The 21,121-nt window shown below is 50.7% G+C and overlaps 1 protein-coding gene and 1 long non-coding RNA gene across 6 annotated transcripts in view; one reads left to right on the top strand and one right to left on the bottom strand.

The window, feature by feature from the left end:
- Window positions 1-21,121, top strand: part of Lingo1 (leucine rich repeat and Ig domain containing 1) — a 182,211-nt gene that overhangs the window by 36,563 nt on the left and 124,527 nt on the right. The window lies entirely within an intron of this gene.
- On the bottom strand, window positions 6,850-7,809 carry Atp5mgl1 (ATP synthase membrane subunit G like 1). Of its 2 annotated transcripts, none has more exons than XR_010054406.1 (2): window positions 7,726-7,809; window positions 6,850-7,395 (listed from the first exon to the last, which is right to left on the bottom strand). It is a non-coding gene; the product is annotated as an ATP synthase membrane subunit G like 1 (long non-coding RNA). The 2 variants fall into 2 exon arrangements; XR_005488209.2 differs by having other exon boundaries at window positions 6,850-7,250; window positions 7,726-7,808.

The following is a 21,121-nucleotide window of genomic DNA, read 5'->3' as shown; positions in this document are numbered from 1 at the left end:
AGTAGTCTCCCTCAGAGGATGCCCCACCCCAGCCACAGGCCCTGCTTGGGAGTCTCTGGATTCAGGGACCCTTACCCTCTTCTGAAATACTTCAGGGCACTTCGAATTTTCTTAAAACAAATGAACTCCACTTAGTTAAAGCCTTTTTTTACAGAAAGTCTGCTCACTTATAGATCTTTCTGTCATGCTATTTCCTTATCTCCCAGTAGCCTCAGTTGGAGTGGAAGCTAGGTTGTGGGGAGTCTGCATATTGATTCTGGTGGCTTTGACTAGGCTGTTACCTTGATAAAGGCCACAGGGGAAGTTCCACTCTACTCAGGATCTAGAACATTCCTGCTTCTTTTCACAGCCCCAAGGAATCTGCCTGTATTCAGGGAAGATGCAGAGTTCCATCAGCCCAGGGACTTCCTCTGTGCTGCTCAACAGAGCAACTAACCCTGAAGACACTGCTGTAGTCAGGGCTGGCCTAAGGGCTCGCTGTAAGGGCTTGCTGTAGGGGCAGGAGGGTCATTGGCCAGGGGTCTTGGCTCTTCCATCTACTTTATGCCATGTAAGCAATCCCAACAATGTACCACAGAGCTGAGAGTACAAACAATACATTTATTTTTCCACAGCAAGGCTGGAAACTGAGACCATGGTGCCTGCATGGTTTAGTTTTGGTGTTCTAGTGAAGGCTTCTCTCCCTTTTTCTGTGTGTGCCAGTGTCTGAGCATGTGAGCAGACAAAAGACAAGAGGGCATACGTGTGTGTGTGTGTGTGTGTGTGTGTGTGTGTGTGTGTATGTGTGTGAGAGAGAGACAGACAGAGACAGAGACAGAGACAGAACAGATAGAGGCAAAGGCCTAGAAACACACACACACACACACACACACACACACACACACACACACACACACACAGTCAGTCGTCAGTTTCTCCTTGTAAGGACACTAATCTATTCAGTTAGGCTTCTGTCCTCATGACCTCATTCACCTTCCCTTTTTCCACACTTGGTTTCTGGGGGTTAGAGCTTCAGTGTGTGCATCTGGGTTAGAGAGACAATTCTGTTTGTAGCAGCACCTCTGTGTTGCTGTCCCATATAAAAGCTGCATACTCTAGACTTTGTTGCAAACTGTGGTGTTTAATTGCTCCCAGAGTCCATCCCAGCATAGGCCTTGGAAGGGACCTGGGAGAAATTAAACACCCCAGGGCTCCACAGTAACTGGGGCTTGAGCTGTTTCCTGGATGACCCACAGCTGGAGAACTTTCACTCTTACCTGGGTGGGTGATGGGTAGTCCCAGCACCCCAACTTCTCACTGCATCTAGGCTGTGTAGTGGCCCTCGTAGACAAATGAGTGTCATGACTTATACATCTGGTTGCCTCCTGCGAAGGGGCTCTTTCCAAGGCCCTTCAGAACTAGGCCTATTCAACCTTATAGCCTCCTTCCTTCCTACCCAGCCCCCACTCCACCCGACCATACACACCCTTTCCTTCCCAGCTTTTGTACCTGCAGCTTCTTAGCTTCTTCTGCCTGGTATGGAGCTGCCTCTTTACCAGCAGGGAACTCTCAACACAGTCACCCCTGGCACTCCCTGTGTGCTGAACTAAGTGCCCTGGAGGACCTTGTCCAGGGGCTGTCCCACCTATCTGTAGTGGTGGTCAAGCAGACAAGTGGGTGAGCACTGACCAAATGCCTGTGGCCCAGGGTTACCTCGGGGCTATATAGGTTTGAGCTCACCAAGGAGCTTCCATTCTGGTCAGGGAGGCAGACAGACATGATGAACAGTCAAATCTGTAGGGTAGTAGTGATAAGGAAAGAGAAGACAGGAACAGAGTCAGCAGGGTTGGGGAGAGAGCAAGTTATTCTTAGTACCTGAAAGACACAACGGATTCATAGAGAGGGCTCGGGAGGGAAGGAATCCCCCTTCCCTGTGAGCCTCCACTTAAGTGTGAGCCCCTCCTCCAGGGGAGCTCCTCCTCCATGGAAGCCCCACCTCCGTGGGAGTCCCTCCTCTGTGGGAGTCCCTCCTCCGTGGGAGCCTCCTCATCCATAGGAGCTCCTCCTCTGTGTGAGCCCCACCTCTCTGTGAGCATGCTTGGCCTGTAAGAAGGTCCCTGGCATCCAGAGGCTTCAGGACTTAATCAGAATGACAAGAATGACATACTATGAATGGACTTCAAATTTCCCTCTGGCTTCTGTGTTGAGAGGAGGAGAGAGAAGGGTAAGGGGGGGAGCACAGCAGGTGACCCGAGAGGGTGCATAATGATTCAGGAGAGAGAAAGAGTACCTGGACCAGGCAAAGCTGTGGAGTGGAAAAGATTAGATTTTGGATGGAGTGAAGCTCATTGTGGGCGAGGCAAGAACAGATGAAAGGGTTGACTCCGGGGCTTGAACCTGGCAGCTGGGATGATGGGATCTCCTGGGGAGTCAGTTGCTGAGGCCAAGTAGATGGAGATACTCAGCTGTGACCCTGTGGAGTTTGGTGTCCTGTGTGTCTAGAGAGGTGACTGGATGTCCAGATAATGACTCCCAAGCACACCAGACCCTCACCCCTGATGCCTGTAAGTTACTTCGGATGGAAAGCAACTTTGCACAGGTGGTTAAGCTGAGCCTTGAGCCTGGGTGGGCCAGGAGGAGACTGGAGCTCTGACTACAGGAAAGGAGCAGGTGGCACAACTCAGGGGGCAAGACATGTCACCTGGAGTCAAGGTATGACAGAGCCACCCGAAGTCCAGAGCAGGAGAATGGATGTGTCCAGAAGCCTGAGAAGGAAACCTATCTTCCTTGTGCCTTGCTTGTGGCCCAAGCAGTTGTTCATATTGCTTGTCTGCAGGATAGCGAGAGAGTTATTTGTATTGCTTTTGAGCCACTAAGTTGTTGGCAAAACAGTTAAAGAACATTGGTATGGAAACATGGGCCTGGAGAGGGAATGGGGTGCTTAGCGTCCTACAATTGGTGCCCTGTGGTGTGCGCAGTTAAACCATCTACAACAATGGGATCAGCCCCCTGTCCCAGGCATCACTGAGATGCTACCACCTGCCCCCAGGTGGTGGATGAAGTCTTGCGCAGTTTATCCTTGTCTCAGATGTGGCAGGGTCTGGGATGGGGTGAGCCCTTGTGTGTGCCTTTCTGGTCACAGATCCCTCTCAGCAATGGCAAGGGTCATCTACAGGACCAGTTCTAGGAAAGAGATGGCCAAGCAGAGCTGTCAGAACTGAGTGCTGGGGCTGATCTACCTGGGGTTTGAATACTGGTTCTGCCATATGCTAGCTGGGTGGTCCTGGCTGTAAAATGGGTACAGCAGCAATGCTGATCTTATAGAGACACTGTGAGGTTTGCATTCACGGACATATGAAATAGTCACTACATATTAGCTCCCCCAATCCCTGCCTCCAGGCCTGGGCTGTGAACAGGGCAATTGAGGCTCGATGTTCTGTGCAGACTACCAGGTTCTCTTGCAGCTATTGGGAGAATGTGCTGTCTGACGTGAAAAGGCCTGTCATGTTTGGGGACCCCAACACTGGGGCTCTGCCGGGGTCAGTTCCCTTCCTTACTCCTGCAAATCCCTAGACAGATGACTCACCCCTACAAGCCACCCCTTCTATGAGCAGATTGCCACGAAGCTTGTAAGGCAGGAGGGAACATGAGCGGCAGGTGGGCTGAGCCCCGCCCCCATGCCCAGCCTCCCCCCATCCTGGGTGTGGCAGAGAAGATATTTGGACAATCAGGCGAGGCTGTGACTTGTGGTTGCAGTGACCTCTGGAACAGCAGTATTTTCACGGCCCGTTAGAAGCTGCTGGGAAGCCATGTGGCGATATTTACAGCCTAAATCTCTGTCTCTATAAAGGGAGGCAAAGAGGGGAAGGCCTGGGAGGGGGAGGAAGGGGCCGGACTTTTTGATAATGTCATAAACGGAGTTTGTCTCCCTGGAAACAGCAGTGGCAGTGGCAGCCACAGGCTGACAGATGTGTATGCTGTAATATGGGCCCACGGAGGCGGTGTTGAGGACATTCAGAGGGATGGATGGGCTGTAACTCGACATGCCAGGGTTGGGGGAGGCTCAGAGACAGCCAACTCCACTAATGAGGGGATGCGGGGGAAGCTTATAGAAGGACAAAGGCCTAGAAACAGGCGTCTGAGGGGACAGAGATGCCTGCTGCCACGGGAGGCTAGGGGATACCCTCCAGCCTTGTCCCACGGCTTGGGGCCAACCTCAGAGATGGGCCAGATAGCAAACCTTTTCTCAGGTACAGGGGCTGCATTACAAGGAGGACTGAGTGGGGAGGCTCAGCCATGCCTGGTACATAGGCTCTGTACAGAGCTGGGTGTGATGAGTCCACACTGTGGAGGCCACTGGGGCCAGAGATTAACTTACGTCTGAATTTAAGAGCGGATCTTTGGCCACCAGCCAGTTGCTGCCCGCCCCTGGCCTTCCCTAGGTCCACAGAGATACCAGCAGAAGGGAGAGGCAGGAGGGACCAGGATTTGCCATCTGGAGAATAGCAGGCTCAGGGATTGTACTGCTGTCTAGAAATCTCCCCACATCTTAGGCCTGCATTGTGTGTCTGCTGCCCTTGGAGAGTCAGGTCTAGGGGAGTCATCTCAGAGCCACATATGAGCATCCTGGAACTATGCAGACCAGCTTGAAGACCAGTCCAGGAGAGTAGAGGGAAAGTTTCTAGCGGAGAGAGGGTAGGTTAAGGGCCTGCTCATGAAACCATGGCGTGAGCAATGGGCCTATGACTTTGTTCTCCTTGAATCATTTATTGCACCTGAGCTCCCCAAGAGCCGAGTGCTAGACCCAGCTTACCCTCCCTTGCTGTGTGAGTTCAGTGATGTCCTTGACATCTCTGGTGAAAAATAATCACAGCACTGAGTTCTGTGAGGGCAAGGAGCTGTTGTGGAAGGATATTGGATATTGACACTGACTGCTGACAGCTCTGAGGTGGTGCTTTCTTCTGAAGATGGATGGGCCCAGCTCAGGGTTCTCCACATCCAAGAGCACCTATGCATGCCTTCCCTGAGAAGGCCCAGGGCTTATGTGAGATTGGAAAACGATCTTCCTCACTCTGCTGAGTGGACTTGTGAGCTCGCTTCTGCTATTACTACTACAAGTGTGATGGATATGACTAACCCTGTGGGCTACCTGAGGTTCGTGTACTCTGCTCAGACTCAGGCACGAGGAGTGTGTGTGTGTGTGTGTGTGTGTGTGTGTGTGTGTGTGTGTGTAGCTGTCCTGATCCAGCTTGCATGGGATGGAGCCTGAAGGATAGTGTGCCTATATCCTATAGCCTCAGGGACCAAAGGAATTGCGTTGGCAGGATATGCTTCCATTTTGAGGTGGAATCTAAGCAGAAGGTGTGTATGGGCTAACAGGTCTAGGTTATGAGGGCAAGGGGCTAGAGGGTTGAAGCAGAGTACATCTGGGCATCTGGCAGCTAGGTGAGGCTTGTGTCTGCCCAGTGGGAACTGCTACCTGAGGGAACAACCCTCTCCCACTCACTTGCAGGCCGGGAGACTTTCCTGGGAACAGAAGCACCCCACAACCACCCTCTTGCTTCTCCCTAGACAGTTCCATCATGGCGGGCCTTTGGTCCCCCAGAATCCCTCCTTAGGAGCCATACAGCAGAGCCAATGGCCCTCGTGACCTCTGCTCCCTTCTGAGAATTCTTGACTCAGGTCCTCTCTGGAGGGGAGTTTAGTAGGGTACTGAGAAGGTGTTTGTGAGGGCTTGCAGGAGGCGTCTTCTTAGCAGTCAAGGTAGGCAGAGACCTGGTGTAGGCAGGATATTCCTTGGGAAGGTTTCTGGGCTGAATGTGTGGGGAAGCAGCTTGGCTCGGGACAAGGCTGCCGTGGGTTGGCTGGGCCTTGCACTTGAAGTCCTCACTTCCTCAGGTGTGGCACCCATAAGGGTCTGTACCTCTCACCTCTCTGTGCAGTGGGCACAATCCTTGTTTGGGATGCCAAAAGGTGCCACTGGAGAGCCGCATGTAGCTTCCTGTGTGTGTTCAGGACCAAGGTTGGGGTGGGCATAAGGAGTGGATGGGATCCAAGGTGGGCAGGACAAAACTCAGTTTGGCCTGCTTCTATTCACATCTCACTTACTAGGCTGCCACCTGCCTCTTTATCTGGCTGTAAATTGTGGGGCTGCTCTATTAAGGTTAAGAAAGCCCATTTGGAGCACAGTAGATGCTCATTAAACACCACTCTCATTGTCTGACTGTTGCATTTGCAGGTCTTCGTGGCTCTAAGCAGTCCCTTCGCCCCCATCCTGCTGCTCTGTGCTGTCACTTCTATGTCAAAGCCTCCCATTTGTCAGTCTTTGGCCCTTGTGGTCTGGCCTGCCTTTGCTCAGATTTGGAGAGTGAGGTCAGAAGGCATAGGGTTGTCACCAGGACCTGGGCTCTGAGCCGTGTTGGGACAGCCCTTGTCCTTGTCTCTCCACAGCTGCCTTCTCTTCCTTCATCAACCCGGGTACCCACAGGGGCACCCTCTTATCCCTGACCAGGTGTCACTTGAGAGCAAAAGCTTGCAATACTGGTGACTCTGAGTAGATCAGACAGTGGGGTATGGGAGGGAAGGGGGAGACCAAAGCCCACCCCCACCACAGCCCCTAGTTCCCAGAGAGGAAGCAGGTTCCTGCTAATTAGCGCCTTAACGAACCGTGCTCCTGTGAGCACTCCTGAGCCTGCTCCCAGACAGATAATTACAATGAGGTTTTGGCTGCTGGGGGGCAGCTGGAGGGGGAGGACTTCTCTAGGTTTTTCACTGTCCATGGGGATTTTCAGGCCTACCCACTCTTGCCTCATTTGGAGAAGGAAAAAAATGTGTTAATGGGCCTCTTCTGCAGCTGAGAAGGACAGGTTATAAGAGAGCTAACCAACTTCAGTTTAATGAGAAGCAATTTCCCCTTGATTTTAAATACAGCCCCCACCAGGTGGATTTGGGATAGCGGAAGTGGAGGACTAGGTATGAGACTAGTGGGGAGGGGCTCAGGGAGCCTGGGTTTCCACTTCAGTCCTGGGCTTCAGCTCACATGGCCTTCTGTTTCCACTCAAGGTATTCTGGGTAGGACTGAGGTAGCTTCACATAGAGATGAGTAAACTGAGGTTTCAGGATTTACCTGAGTCACTGGAGGTGTGAAGGTTGGTGAATGATAACCTTGGTCTGTAACACTGACCCCTTCTCTCACGGCACTGCTGGATCCAGGGGAAGGAAAATGTCCTCTTCCAGGGACAGGACAAAGGAGCTCACATTTCCAGCCACCCCTGACCAAGAGGAGATGAAGGGACAATCTGAGGGGTGCTTGCTATGGGCGTGTGCTTGCATAGCACAAGTGGGCTTTCCATCTCTCCTGGAGTGTTTAAATTGGTGGGCACATGTCCTTCTGTGAAGTCTGCCAGACTTAGGAACCTGGTTGGGAAGAAGGCATTTATCCTAGCAAATCTAGAGGGGGCAGGCTGCCTCTGAGACTGCTTGGACCAGAAAAGATCATTAGCAGATGTATGTGGAGTTAGATATCCTGGGTTGCTACATCTGTGAGACAGGCCAGAGACCTCTGCCCACACGGAACACTGGGTGTTCCTGTCTGTGGAGCATAAGGAGGGGCAGCGGCCACCAAAACCGGATACCTTCCTGTGGTCTGAGAACTCACGGCAAAGAGCCTAGGTCTGAGATTTCATGGAATTCAAACCCTTGGATTTCTAGATGGAAAGTATCAAGTATAGCCCTCACTTCCCCTACCTGGGACTGAGGATTGAGGACAGAGGCCGTGGGCTCAGCACCCAGCATCGGCAGTCAGCAGAGTCTGATCCCAGTCATTATCACTGAAATGTTTCTGTGGCCTAAACACTCCTTCCACTGTGACCTGTCTGACCTCACAGAGTCCTGCCCCATCCCCCCAGCCCATGTACCCATGTTTAGAGATAGTATTGCTTTGTCCTTGTGGGGAGTGGTCGCATGGGCAAAGCCTTTCCCAGAGCCTGCTTCTCTGCGTTGATCCTCTCTGTGAGCCAACCTCAGCTCCAGCTGAGAACACTGAATTCTGTTTTTAGGGGGTTAGACCCTGATGACACTTCCTTCCATGGGACCCCATCTTATGCAGCCTTGGCGAGAGGCACACTCCTTCCCTGAGCCTCACAACTTACTATCGTGTGACTCTAGGGAAGTCACTAAGCCTCTTTGAACTCCAGTTTGTGCCCAGAGGGTCAGAGTGGCCGCGTGTAGCAGAGTGAGCATGTGGAAATTGGCAGTGGTATCTGATGGGCAGTGCCCACTGATGACTGCCCTTGCAGGCCTCCCTTCCCAGGGTCATCTCTGCTGGAGGTGCAGGGTCAGGGCAAGGCTGTGCACCCAGCTGTGCAGTGCTGGCAGGCGCTAGCCACTGCCAGTGCTGGGGTGGGAGGCTTCTGTTTTTGGCTCTTCTTCCTGTCTCCATAGAAATTCCTGGCCTCCATCCTTCTTTTCAGTTGGCTTTGGTCTTGGTGACTCCAACCTGGCCTATGGAATTGCTGAAGGAGCCACGCTTCAATCTCTTGTCTCACCAGAGTACAATTTCCTTACCTTGGGGTGACCTTGCCTATTCATTTGGCCACCAGATCCCCCCACCCCCACCCCCCGGGGGGAAGGGGAGGGAGCTTGAGGAGAAGCAGAAGTATGGAAGGTTGAAGAGAGGGGGGACCCCGGTGGAGCTAGACAAAGACTAGCCTGTGCAGGACAAGGGAAAGCCCTAAGGCAAGAAACCCAGGAAGCACAAAGGCCTGGGGGTGGGACTGGACCAGGTTGGGCTGCTTTCTTCCTTAGGTCCTTGGTGAATTTCGATGTTTCAGAGATAAGCATCGCTGGAGTCCTTTGTTGGCCTGTGGCAGATGGAACTTTCCACTCTGCTAGGGGTAGTCTCTTCCAGGGAGGAGGCTGCTGAGAGACCTTCAGCCTCAGTTTAGCTCTGCGGCTTTGAGTCTGACCTAGCTGTGCCTACAGCTTGGGTTTGGGTTAGTTAGGCCAGAGTCTTGGGGACAGCCTGTGTACCGGGGCCATAAATTGTCCCTGAGAGCATTGGTAGTCACAGAAGGCTCTTGAGCAGGGAAGCTCTGAATAGCAACAGTGACGGGGTGGCTGCGGCAGGTCCAGAGAAATCCTGGAAGAGGGGTTAGCTCCCCACTGCTCTTTGCCAGTCCTGAAGTGACCCGAGTGAGGGATGAATCGCTGGTGTAGATCACCCTGGCGAGTGAGCATCGATTTCCATTAAGAAGCAAGACTGTGAATTTCTCTCTCTGCTGTCCTCTGACAGGCCGGGTCCTGGACCTGTCCTGAGTGATGGGTGGGGAGGGGAGAGTAGAGACCCATGTGATGCCCCCATAGCTGTCCCTTCCCCTCTCCTCTAAGCCCCAGCGTTTGGGTCTGTGTTTCCATCACAGCCTGCCCCTCCACATCCCCGTGGAGAAAGCAGGGCTGTCTGTGAAGACCTGTTTCTTTCCCTTCATGGCTTTGCACACACTCTGTATTTATTGCTTTATTTGCTTAATGTGAGGCCAGAGGCTGCGGCTGCCTTGTTCACAGCCTTGTCCCTAGTGCCCGGTACAGAGGAGGTGCTCGATAAATATTTGTTACATGAAGGATAGGAACAGTCAGTAGGCTTCAGGCTTGGGCAGATCCCTTCCCCCAGGAAAAGGCGGAGGAAGCCAAAGGTTCCCCTCTCTGCTCAGGAGCCCTGGTATCCCATAGAACCTAGGGGGCTGTGGTGGAGGCAGGAGTTGCCCAGAGATGGTGGTGGTTGGTGTGCATGGGTCAGTGAGCCCACTCACTCATCAGGGAAGGGGAGGGGCAATTTAAGAGTCAAAGGTGGCCCCACTGAAAGTAAGCTGGGTCACAAGTTTTTCTGCCACAAGTCCCTGAGTCCTCTCTTTACACTACTTTCCTACTCTCCTGGGACAGCCTCTGCAGACTCTCTTTGGTGACTCCCGTATGCACTTCCCTGTTTCTGAGTAAGGGGATTCTGTTTCTGTTCCTGGGCTTCCAGTCCAGGATTAACTATGAACTGTGACTGTTCTCCTTGGGGATTTAGACCTACTTGCCCAGCTTGCGGTTGGCCGAGCCTCATGCAGAGTCACTCTGGTGGCTTTTTCTTCCCTTGAAACTCTGTCTGATGTGTAGTTAACACTGGCTTTCTTATAGGACAGAGGCTAGCTTTAAACACTGTAATTGCTCTTCCCAATTTACCTAATGGTGAGCCTGCTCTCAGTGTAACTAGACACACAAAGGACTTTATCAATGCCACACCCCTGCCCCTTTTTTTATTTTCCACTTCAGGCCAGGGTCTCACTGTGTAACCTAGGCTGTCTTTGAATTTGAAATCCTCCTGCCTCAGCCTCCCGAGTACTGGGATGACCAGCATAAGCCACTGGGTGTGGCTGGTTTTTATCTTCTTGAGAACGTGCCTTGTAACTTGCTCCAGTTTGGATTTAGATATCAGCTCTCTTCTTGGATTTCCTGCTTCCTGGATTGAATGTCTTCTTAATAGTTCCCAAAGGTGTTGCATAGGAGACATGTTACTTAGAAGTCTTTGTTGTGTCTCACATATTGGCTGATAGTCTGGCTGGGTATAAAACTCCAGGATTCTCTTGCCTTTAGTATTTCAAAGGGCCCCTCTCTTAATTTCTACTGCTTGCCTAGCTGGTGTGTACTACGCTTGATGCCTGGAGTTTCTGGGAGCATATAGAACTCTTCCTTCCATGTTCTGGCAGTCCATTACAAGCCTTGGTGAAGGTCTGCTGTTCCAAACTGGGAACTCTAGATGGCTCCGAAAAGTTTTTGCATTACTCATTTAATGATTTCTTTTCTTTTTTTTTTTTTTTTTTTGGTTCTTTTTTTTCGGAGCTGGGGACCGAACCCAGGGCCTTGCGCTTCCTAGGCAAGCGCTCTACCACTGAGCTAAATCCCCAACCCCATTTAATGATTTCTTAACCTCCACTTTCTTTGTCCTTTCTCTTTCAAATGCCAACAAACCCTGTGTCAAGGACCCCGATGCCCTTCTCTTATGTCATATCTTCTTCTGTTTCTTTTTCTAGACCTCCTTCATTATATCAATTTGCCTTTCCAATAGAGTTTTAAATATTTTCCTGCCTCATTATATTTCAATTAAAAAATTTTTTTTGAGATAGAGTCTTTCTGGGCAGCCCAGACTAGCTTCAAATTTGTGATGCACTTGTTTTTGGCTTCCTGGGTGCTAGGATTGTAGGCATAAATTTTTTTGCAATCTACTTTTAAAAAGGGTTCAACCTCTCCTCTAGCCAGCAGAGGCAGTGGAAGAGAAACGTTATTAGAATAAGGAGGAAGTGGACTTGTTCAGCAATAGTTCCTTGGGGGTGAGCTTGATCTTCTTTCTCAGCAGTTCAGCCCTGTAGCAAACACCACATAGGACTCAGCAGCTGCAAATCAGTCCTCTAGGCAGGCAGACCCCAGGCACAAACTGGCAGCTGTAGTTCAATCCTGAAGAAGCCTCAAGGCCCGACAACTGGCCTGAGGTAAGGCTGTGGAGGCAGCAAGCTGCCGAAGGAACCTCACTAGCAGGATGAGTTTCTCTCAATGGTGGTATGGCCACAAGTTGAGCTCAACGACACTATGTAAAGTGACCCAATGCATGTGTGTCATTAGCAAAAAATAGTGAGGCTGAGCAAACCAACCAATGCTCAGTGCTCCTCTCCCTGTGGGGTCACATTTATACTCCTTCATCACTGGTCCTTTCACATGTTTGCTGTATCCAAACATCCTTTGACTTGTGTCTGCTTCAGGAAGACATTCTTCCACCTGTCTCTTTAGCAAGACATCCTCTCACCTGTGTGCCCCAGCGAACCATCATTTGACATAACTGACTTTCCAAAGAAACCAGAAGTTTCCACTTCAGAGGATTATAGGCAGCACTGCTCACCATCTCTTACATTTTTCCTATTTTTTTTTTTTTTAGTTTTTAAAAGAATTATTTATTTTCCCTGGGTTCGGTCCCCAGCTCCGAAAAAAAAAAAAAGAGAAAAAAAAAAGAATTATTTATTTTATGCACATGAGTACACTGTTGCTGTCTTCAGACACACCAGAAGAGGGCATCAGATCCCATGACAGATGGTTGTGAGCCACCATATGGTTGCTGGGAACTGAACTCAGGTCCTCTGGAAGAGCACTCATTGCTCTTAACCACTGAGCCATCTCTCTAGCCCTTATTTTATTACTTTTTTTTATGTTATGGGCGTTGTGCCTATATGTATGTCTGTGTACCATGTGTGTCCAGTACCTGCAGAGGCCTGAAGAAACTGTTGGATCCCCTGGAACAGGAGTTACAGATGGTTGTGAGTCACCATGTGGGTGCCGAGAATCAAACTCGGGTCCTCTGGAAGGGCAGCTAGTTCTCTTAAACACCGAAACATCTCTTCATTTCTCTACCCAATCCCTTATTCAATCCAGTTCTTCTGAAAGTATTTAGTGTGTGTGTGTGGAGTAGTAGTAGAAGAAGAAGTAGTAGTAGTAGTAGTAGTAGTAGTAGTAGTAGTAGTAGTAGTAGACGACTTTGGGCATTTGCTTCTGTTGCACTCTACCTTACTGTTTGAGACAGTTCTCTTGACTGAATATATAGAACTAGTGAGCTGGCCAGCAAGCCCCAGGTCTCTTTCTGACTCCAAGGGTTATAGATGCAGGTCGCTGCACCCTGCTTTTACATAGGTGCTGGGGTTCTGACCGCAGTCCTCATGCTTTGAAGCAGGCTTCACTGACTGCCTCCTCTCCATGCAGTTCTTGTTGGGGACTACTATATTTGTTTCTCTGGGGGAAATTATAATAGCTTTTTTTTTTTTAAAGCTTCCCTCTGTGTCTCCTCTTCTCTTTAAGGTGCTCCCTTTTTCTCTTTGCTTCTCTCTTTGGAACTCTGTGCCGCATAATAAAGATTCTCCCCACCAAGTCACTTTGCAGCATTTGGTGAGCACTTCTCTTGGTAGCCAGCCCCCTTCTCTAGCCTCGAACAAAACAGATCAGAAATTGCTGAGCTGCTGGGGAGGACACCCAGGCCTGCTGATAGATACTGTGGGTAATTGTAAAGGAAGGGCTGGTGTCCCTGATGCATAGCTGAGCTTGTTACCTGGAGCTACCCTGTGGCTAGTCTGCTTGCCTGGGCTGGCTCACCAGAAGCCCCAGCAACACTATCTCCTGAGAGGATTTTTAGTCTCCTGGGGGCTGAATTGGGCGGGAAGGCCTGGCTGGAATTTCATGCACCGATTTTTCACTTCTTTTCAGTACAGACCTCTCACTTATTCAAGCCCAGAGACACTCAGCTGGATGCCTCCCCAGAAGAATCAGTGATGAAGCTGGGGGGGGGGGCGGGGCGGGAGAGAGAGAGAGAGAGAGAGAGAGAGAGAGAGAGAGAGAACGAACCAGTGAGCTTCTCATGGGCTTTGCCTGCTTCCTACACAGCCCTCTATTCCTGTGTCCAGGGATTCCAAGGGTGCCCAGGGCAGTTAGTTCCCAAGCCTGTGCTCTGCCAGGTGATAGGAGACGGCCTTAGGATGCAACCCTGTCAGCGGTGCCAAATCAATTACCATTCATCCATCTGCTCTCCAACTCCAACATTATGTTGCCGCTTTTCCTTCCAGTCTGAGTCCTTGTGGATTTATGTGCAGAAGAGAAATCCTTTCTTGTAACAGAGTTTTGTAAAAGAGTAGAGGCAAACAGAACGCGTCCTCTGAACCCGCAGAGGCTTAGCTTAGCCATAGCTGATCTGCTCTTCTGCTAGTGGACGTGTAGAACCTCTCCTCTTCCCATTCTCAGGAGCAGGCTGCTTGAGCCCCCTAACCCGTCCACACCCATGTGGAGGCCATCTTGGTTTGGAACTGCTTGTTGGGAGGCATATGCTCTTTTGGGTTTACAAGATGCTGATGGTTTCCTCAAATTGCTGGGGTGACTTTTTATTCCCTAGTCACACGTCAACGGTTCTGTTGTCTGCCTGACAACATTTGACATCTTCTGACTTCAACGGCACGGGTGCAGGGGTCTGCCTTTGGTTTCCCTTGGCATTTCCCAGGCCTCAGCTGAATTGCTGAGTGTCTGAGCCTTGTCAGGTGTGTTTTGGCCTCAAGTCTCCTCACCTGACAATTGCCTTTTAAAACATGAAGGTGATTTGTCTTTTTCTTTTGTTATTGATTTGCTGAGTTCTTTATATAGCCCGGAAACATTTTTTCTTTCAAAGCTCTGGGTGCTGCAGTGTCTTCTGGCCTGTCTATGCCCCTTTGTGATGGCTTTTGTTACACTGATGATTTAAATTGCAACAAAGTCAAATTTCTCACCTGTTGGCTCAGGCTTTTAATAGATTGTTGGGAATGTTTTGAAGCCTCTTGATGTGTATTGCTAACTTATCACGGGGCAAGTTTGCCTTAATGTGCCTTTGGAATAGGCGTGCGTGGCGTGAAGGAGTGCAGCAGAGGTGGGTGTCGAGGAGCACAAGCATTAATAAGCAGCTAAAGCGCTTGACGTGCGCAGGGCTTCCAAGTGCTTTAGAGGAGAAAGCTTCCCTTGATCCCTGACACAATCCGAAAAGGCCCCTGTCTTCCTCTCCTTTGGAGAACTGAGGCTTCTCCACAGGGTGGTCACAGGTGACTTTGATTCAAGCTCAGTTGTAGCAGCAGTGACTGGCTGGGAGCTGTAGAGGCTCTAGGGAGGGTGGCTAATTAGTGTCCAGGGAAGGAGAGAAGCCACAGAGGGCCTTTCCCAAGTGGGATGCTGGGAGCCTGTGTGCTGTTGTTGCTGGCATTGGAGTGTGCACACCTAAAATCAGCCTTCCTGGGGAAGTGGGAGGGGCCCCGGGGTCTGGAGCTTTGATTCTCTTTCACCCTGTGAACTCTGTGACCTTGGGCAGGCTTAGAACCTCTCTGAGCCTCTCCTGGTAGGATGGGATGATGCTGAGGTAGCTTGCAGAGAGCTGTGGGACGGCATGAGGTATACAGGTCAGAGTTCTTGCAGCTCAAAAGGCTCTCAGATGAAGTCTGTCCTACAAGAGCTATGGGGAAGGGCAGGCCCTCAGGATTGAGACAGGAGCAGGGCCTTCACAGAGGTGGGAAAAGCCAGAGGTGGTGGTGGATCAGTGACCCTTATTGCCTCATGGATGGTCCTCTCTGAGAGACTGACCTTGGTTTAGTGAGTAGGGAGAGAGAGGGACTGCATGGTGGGGCTGGGGTGTGTGTGTTAGGTCCCAAGTTGCTGCAGTCATACTGTCCCCAGCCTCTTTGACTGGGCATCTATCCCCTTCCACTTACCCCAGGCCAAGCTGTTGTTTTTTCCCTTGGGCCTTCTTGGGCTGAAAGAGTTAATTTTGATGTGTCTGAGCAAGCCTGGCATGGCAGTATGCAAATCCATACACTTTCATAAACTGCTTAATTAGGCGAATGTTAATGAGACGTTAATTACTGTTGTGCCCGCGGATCCCACGGAAACTGGGATTATGTTTCTCTTCAAACATCCCATCTTAATTATAACTTGTGCTTAATTCTGCAGCTTTCACCAGCTTGGCGAGGGCGGGGCAGGGGCCTCCCTTTCTGGGTGGTTCTCCCAGGGATCTTACTCAAGTCCTTCATTCAGTTCTCTGACATCTGTGAAGTGCCTACTGTGTGCTGAGTGCTGTCTTGGGCCTGGCCCACTCCCTCAGGAAGCACCCAGCCCTGTGTAAGGCTGATTTGGAGGAGTCTAGGTCCCTAGGGGGCAGAAATAGACTGGTGAGGGGTTACTTGTTGGAGGAGGGAGAACTGGAGGAGCAGTAGTTCATATTTGGGGTGGTGTGTCAGAGGAGGGTCAAGCCTTGGGGAAAGCTTGGTAAAGTTGAAATTTGTCCCCTGTGTAGCTTTAATGAGGTCCTGTCCCTTTCTGGTTTTGTATCCCCCGATTTCTAATCTGAGGTAAGGACCAGTTTCCTTGCACCTGGATCTTGGAGCACAGGATATGTGCGGGGTATGCCATGGCCCAGTTGGATCTATGCTTGACCACTGAGACATACTGTAAGAAAGGCCTCACGCCCTTGACCCTAATCCCTCCCTCCCACTCTGCCTATATCCGTTGGGGGCTGACAGTGGGCTGCACCCTTCTGCTACCCATCTTTTTCTTCAGGCGCTAAGTGGCTTCAAGGTCCTATGGCCACAGCTAAACCTGCCTGGATGAACTCAGGCTCCGTGTATCAAGGTCTAGGACTCTAGAGACCCAGAAGAGCATACAGCCCATTCATTATTAAAGATGGGAGACAGCCAGGCATAAGCTTAGCATCCTAGGACCGGGTCCTTAGTGGCTGGCAGGCTGTTTCTCAAGGGTATAAGAGCACTGGACACTAGGCTAAGTCAGGCTTTGTCCTAGCACCCCTGCCTGCTTCACAGATGGAAAAAAACCATGCCAAAGGTCAAAGGTCCTGGATGGAAGTTCTAGCCACAATGTGTCCCAGTGCTCTGGCAGCTTCCTTGGGGGGTTTTCTTCTCTGCCCCTCCACCCTTGGAGGACATCTTGGAACAGAGGACTATAAGCAATGAGTAAAGGGACTCCCCTCCGTGCCTCGAGGTCAGGAAGTAGCTGGGTGCCTGGGCCTTGGTACCCTTCTGTTTGAGAATGTTGGGGCTTTTCTTCAAGCACTTCATTACAGTACGAGATGATTTACTTGGAATGTGCCGTAGTTGACCGGGAGCAGATGAGTGACCTTGCTGGAGTCTAGACATCTTAACTCAAGAGCTCAGTGATGAAGGGAAGGCTTTTAGCCCATTACCTGTATTGTGCACGATTACACCTCAGCCCTTTAGAGCCATTACTATGCCAGTGAGTATGAAAGTGGAGAACGTCCATCTTAACTCCTGTGCCTTGCGATTGACATGGCCCTGTACCTGGGGCCTGGGCTGCCATGGCCTTGACCCTCAGACTGTAGCTAGTTCTTACACTGGCTCAACCAATGCACCGTTGTGGGGTCTGGTTTAATAGGGCAGCCTGGGTTGAGAACCAGTACCTTTTTACAGTAACAAAATAAACTTTTATAAAGTATTTGTGACTGTATGTTTCTGGTAGCAGTCACAATCTGGCTCTTGATACGAGTCCTGTAACCCAAACCCTGTTCTCTGGAGCTACCCACTTACTGTTCGTCCTGTGTCGCAGGTCCTCCAGCCTCAGCAGGGCAGGGGTCTTGGTGCATATGTAGAACTGAAGGTTTCCCTTGGAAGCTCTAGCCAGAGTTTTGAGACTCGAACTCCAGGATTGGGTAGAGGCTGTGGGGACTCCAGTGTTTCCAGTTTTGCTTTGGTCACCATTGCAGGCTCTGTGATCCTTCACAGCACTCTGGCTGCCGAGGCTTCACTTCCATCCCCACAGAGGAGGAAGCCATTGGGTGTGCTTGAGTGACAAGCAGAAACAGGCTGCTTCAGGAAAACAGGCGTGAGTCATCACCGTGCTCCCTTTTAAGGAGGAAAAAGAAGCTGCCTCTTTTGAATTGTCATCTAGGCCCCCTCAGGGAGGGTGCCCTCTGAGGCCAGGCAGTTTCTTTCTGAGGCATGTCCCCCTCTGGGATAGGTACTGGCTGGCGCTAGGTGAATAGTGGGGTCCTGGAACCCCACAGTGTTGGCTAGGGCAGATGGCTCAGCGTGTTTAGTTATGGCTTCAAAAATAACACGGTAATCTTTTTATTAAAACAACTGTGTCGTCCATCGACGTGCTTTAATAGGACACTCAGTTTGAGCAAGAATTATAGACTTGCAAGACGTCCCCTCAGAAATCAACACTTTTCTCTGTGACCACTCCAGTCTATCCTGTCTAGCATGGTCTCCTCCTCGATGGCATGAGACTGGTGCCCCTTTTGGCTCTCTCTGCACTTTTGGAACTAGGAACAGGCTTTAAGGCAAAGGGGGACATTTCTGAGGGCCTGCTACACGTTGCTAGGCACCATGCTTACCACAGCACTTGCGCACTTGAGCTCACTTGTTCTTTACACTTGTGGAGGTTGGTGTATTGGGCTCTGGTTGTTCAGGTAAGGAAACAGAATCTTAGAAAGTAACTGGGGGCAGGTCTACCTGGGTGGAGTTGGCTCTCACAAGACTTTACACGTCCCTACTCTCTTAACCAGCCTTTGCTTCTGGTAGGAACCTCTCTGTGACACTCACCTTCTGTCTCAAAGGAGGTCTAACTTCAGGCCAGAGACCACTGAAGAAAGAGGAAGGCCAACAGAAGGTGGTGTGTGTGTGTGTGTGTGTGTGTGTGTGTGTGTGTGTGTGTGTATGTGCTTGGCGGCATATTGGTCTTGTGTTCACTCAGGCCACAGGCTGCCAACCCTCTGTACCTGACCCTTCCTTTCCTCATCTGGCTTGCCCTCAGGGACCATGCAGATCTCCGCATGAAACTACCTTTTCTTCCTGGATGGCGGCAGACAGTAGTCTTGAATATAGAGAAGTTCTCTGCCTTCTTCAGGAAGCTTGAAGTAGTTCCTTGCAGGCTGAGTGACACACGTCTGACAGGTCCTGCCTGAAGAGAGGATGAGCACTGAGGTTTGGGTCAGGATGACTTCCAGCCAGAATGTTCTCTGCCCCCTCCCCATTGATTGCAACTTTTACATTGCCTTAGTTCTTTTATGCAAAGAGAAGCCAAGGGTTTTTTGACGTTTTTGTTGTTTGTTTTGGGGTAGTGGCTCTTTCAAGATTCCGGAGAAATAGGAATGCACATCTTGGTTGTTTCTCTGTCAAGGACACTGAGGCAACGAAAGGGTAAGTCGATTGCCAGGGTCCCAGACTAACTGGGAAAAGCAAGGACGAGAGCCCAGAGGTGGAGTTCCTGAAGGCCTGGCTACTGCCCCAGCCACACCCTGCTGCACAAGTCTGCATCCTGCCTCCTGGCCATTCTCCTCATAGCAAGCCAAGCACCTAGGGAAGAGCAAAAGAGCCAGTACGGAAGTGGCTGAGATGTGGGGCCCCACCAGTTTGGTAGAATCCTCACAGATTAGTAAGCAGAGGTCAGGAGCTGGGGAGCGGCCTGCTCTGTGGTGCATGGTCAGTGGTGACTGGTCACCCAGTCAGTGCTTTGATCCAAGCCCACCTACTTCTTTCCTGGATTTGGTTGTAGAGACAGGGCTGGAGGATGCTTGACAAAAGGCCAGAGGGAACCCTACTAACCACCCTTTCCCTCTCCTTTGCCTCCAACCTCAAGCCACGTGGACTGGTACATTTCCAACCTCCCTCCATGTGTCATTAAAGGAAAAAAAAAAAAAAAGAAAGAAGGAAAACTTAGGAGGGGCGGGGTGGGGCAAGCCATTGACTTAAATGTTTAAATTAGCCTCACTTTGCTGAAAGCTGGGTGTCAGGATAAATCCTTTCCCACAGCGTCATCTATCTCTTCCTGAGTGGGAAGTTGGTGAATAAATGAATCTTCTTCATATATTATTATGGCTGACACAGCCAAGGCCAGGAGAGGCAGCCTGCAGTGATTAATGAGCAGATCTGGGGCTAACGAGTTGCAGATTGGGCTCCTCACCAGGCCTGGGACCTGGGGTGCATGGTATGGTGAGAGGCTGCACTCCACAATCAGGGAGCTATCTCTGTATTGGCCTGGATTGGTCAATATGACCTGGGCTGCTCCTCTCCATTCTGCTCCCCACCTCAGAGCAGCCTCTGCCTGTGGCAGGCTCTTTTTACCTGTCTCCACAACTTATTGCAATCCTCTGAGACCTGAGGAAACACAATTCAGGGTCCATAGAGAGGATAGAACTTTGTATTAAAAAAACACATAGACAAAAAACCAATGGGTCATGAGACCTTTATACCTCTCACCTGGCATTGGGACGTCAAAGACATCTGACCAGGTCTTCACAATACCCACTGAGCAGTAAGGGAATGAAAGCCTGAGGAAGAAGCACCATCTCCAAGTGGACTGCAGGGACACGGCCTCTGCCCATGCACTGTTCCCGTCTGTCATCACGTTCTGCTATGGCTGACAGGGTCCACCCAGCCCTAGGCACTGTGTTTTAGGGTCACTGATCATGGTGCCTAGTCAATGCCAGATGAACCTGATCCCAGCTGTTCTTGTTCTGGGGTCTTGGGTGTTCTAGTCAGACCAGAGCCAGGAGCCTTTAGGAAGACTGCCTAATGAATTTTTCTCTGAGACACAGTCACAAACATCAAGTCACAATAATTCCCGAGGGACCAGAAGGCCTTCTGGAAAGTACGACCTCTGAATCAGGAGTAAGGTGACCTGGGCGAGAGGTGAGAGGAGAGGGACTTCAGGATCTCCCCCTGTTTAAGGGTGGTGGGACTTTTCTTTCCTATCGTTCCTTCTCATTTCTCACTGATTGCGGAGTTGGGAGTCTGTATGAATAGGGGAACCTGCAGCGCCCTCCAGGGAGGCAGTAGAGGGGACTATCTCTTAGAGCACTCTGTCCCCATTAGGTGGTGCCTTTCTGGTTGTCTTTCAAGTTAACATGTTCATATGTGGTTCTTATAAGAGACCAATATGCAGAAGTCACCAAAAGCCATACTAGTGCTCCAAAGGAGGGAAATGACCAGCCACTCACCTTACCAGTCAGGGGCACTGACTAGGTCCAGCACCAGCTTGGCCTTCTTTGGTGCATGGTATGAGAATGGTGGCTACCTTGTGTTCAGAGATGTGCTTGTGGTTCTTGAAGCTGGCTGATAAGTGTGACCATGAGTGAGTCCCTATATATTCTGTTGCAAATAAGTGTGTGAGATTTTATGTTGACTGGGTCATCGTGGGCTCACTCCCTGTGGTCTGTGGCCATGACTGCAAGTTCGGCTGTTGCATTGTCTGAGTTCTGTGGGCTCAGGAGAACCTATGCTCTAAATCTGTGAGGCATCGTCCACCCATGTAGAGTTATTTGGAGGTAACTTGGTTGACTGGGGCAGGGTCTCTTCTGGCTATTTCTCATATTCCTTATTACCAATGCCAGGCCCAGATCCTCCCAGTGAGCCTTTGCTTAGCCACATCATTGCTATAGGATGGGGAAGAGACTCTGTGGAAACACTGGTGGAGAGACTCAAACCTCAGCAAGGCCTCGGAAGTGAGGGAGGACATCGACGTGGATAAATGATAAACCACACCAGGGATCCCAGAGACATTTTCTGAAGGAGGGGCTGATCGAGCCATGGAA

The sequence above is a fragment of the Rattus norvegicus genome, chromosome 8 (genome assembly GCF_036323735.1).
Source record: "Rattus norvegicus strain BN/NHsdMcwi chromosome 8, GRCr8, whole genome shotgun sequence".
In the NCBI taxonomy this organism is placed as follows: domain Eukaryota; kingdom Metazoa; phylum Chordata; class Mammalia; order Rodentia; family Muridae; genus Rattus; species Rattus norvegicus.
Note: the sequence above shows the minus strand (reverse complement) of the source record. Positions and strands in the feature narration are given on the sequence as shown.